This window comes from Pongo abelii, chromosome 5 (genome assembly GCF_028885655.2).
Source record: "Pongo abelii isolate AG06213 chromosome 5, NHGRI_mPonAbe1-v2.0_pri, whole genome shotgun sequence".
Taxonomy (NCBI): domain Eukaryota; kingdom Metazoa; phylum Chordata; class Mammalia; order Primates; family Hominidae; genus Pongo; species Pongo abelii.
Window position 1 is genome coordinate 141,646,154 of NC_071990.2, and position 2,195 is coordinate 141,648,348.

The following is a 2,195-nucleotide window of genomic DNA, read 5'->3' on the forward strand; positions in this document are numbered from 1 at the left end:
TGCTGGAACATGTGGTCATTCGTGGTAGGGAGCATTTAGGCATGATTTCTACATCAACCCCACTGTTATCTCTCCAGAGTTGAAGCTATGAGACAATTCAAAAATAATATGGTAGTCAATTCTGTTTTCTCAGACAGCTCTCACTCACAAACGGATGATGAGTGACTTTTTATTAAGTTCCAGAAAAGAAATCACAGACTGTCTTTTAAGAAGTCAGAGTCTCTTTTTTACTTGCTGATGAGGCACAGGACATGGAAATACATCCTCAGCATCCAATAACGACAGACCTTCCAGATCTTATTGTGCTGGGCACCACATGGTTAAGCTTTTTACTGTGTTAATTTGGTTTTGCGAAGGCCATTTATAAATAGAGTTATGAGGAGATGTATGGAAGAAAGGAGAGAAGAGTGGGAACAAAGCAAAGCTAACGTAAAGACTACCATATCATAAGCATCCTGGTTAGAGACAGTGTTGATTATGCTCAATGTCACTTTTTCTCCCTGTAGGATTGGACAGTGAAGTTTCTCAGCTATCCTGGGGAGCCAGAGCATAAATTGAAACGAGCTGCCTCAGGCTCCAAGCAGGGGAAGAAAAACAAGAACCAATTCCTTTGCCTTGAAAAAGATACAATAAGCAAATAAGTAGAGGTTTAGTAAGGAACTAGTGAAAGATTTAAAATAATTTTATGAAGATTTCTAACCATACATCAGTCCTATCCTCAAGATATACTTACATCAAGAGTCAAATTTTCTCTAGAGATCTATTAGGTATGCCAACTAATTCCTTAATAAGCTTTTGAAATTTGCATATTCCTTAATAAGTTCTTTAAAAATGAGCAACCAACATATTTATCAGGTAAGCAGTGCACGCTGGGTAAATAATGTATGTTTATTATTTACTTAGGGCATTGCTCTGATCTTTTATGAATATTGTCTGATGGTTAGGAAAAATACATATCTCTCTTCTTTTTTATATTTCTTAAGCCAAAGGCAGGATTTCTACTTCCATTAAAGATTTATTAAATTCAAAAATAAGGAAATTGCATGTTAAAAAAGCTAGCCTTCTCTTTAGGCCTTTCATATTAAAATAACATTAAAGAGGATGAAAACAAAGCAAATTTAATTTGTTTCCCTGATTTCTCACTTCTTTATTCATACTCTTCTGTCTTCTATTAATTTTCACCAGAGCTAGGTTTTCTCTTAACTCTGAAATTCCCTCACTTTTGTTGGTTTAAGCGATACCCACAGGGGACATTTTTCAAAGTGGTATGCTAGGTTTTAGCTGTGGGAGGCCCATTAATACAGCACATAGAATTTTACTCCCCATAATGACATTTAAAGAGAGCTATTTGTTTTGACTGTGTTCTTTGTGTAGGCCTGAAGGTTACCATAGTAAAACCCCTTTGGCAAATGTGCAGTCAGAAATTTCTGGGTTAAAGTGGTAGGGGGTAAGGAAGAGGACATTTCCAAAATATTTCATGAGCAAAGTCCTGATAAAAGGGGAGGGTCTCTGGGGTCTGGTTTGTTCCTATTTCCTTCTCTTAAAAACAAAGGCAAATGCCTCTCATTCCCTCTTCCATCTACCCTCAGAAACCTACACCTCGAAAACCTACAAATTCTAATCTTTCTGATTCTTGCTACAAATTGGATTTTATGGTATTGTTAGGTTAATTTTTGTTTATGAATATTCAGTTTCTTGACTACGGTAATAAATGATCACGAAACTCAAAGCTTCAGAGGTAGTCAACAAGGAAGGACTTCGAAGTTAGTTATGCATTCAAATTCGTAATTTCCTTTGAGAGATCAGCTGTTTACTGTTTAAACTTGCACAAGGCACTTAGCTTCTCTGAGCTTTATTTTCCATCAGCTGTAAAATGGAATAATACTATATCTTCTAGCAGAGTTGTTATAAAAACTGCTTGAGGTGGAGAGCAATTTTCCAACACAAATCTTGGTCTGTGTTAAGCACAGATACATGTTAGCTTTCTATCTCTTAATGTTTGCTACCGTTTTGGATAGAATAACCAAAGAGAGATGTGCATTCTTTTATTATAACGAATCTTTTGTAAAGTCTTATAAAGACAAGAAAACAGTAACCATCCTGGTTGCTGTAAGTATGCAGCTAAGAGGATTTCATTTGACCCTGCTCAATCTATTCTGTCTGAATTCTATCAGGTACATCCAAATAATGTAACA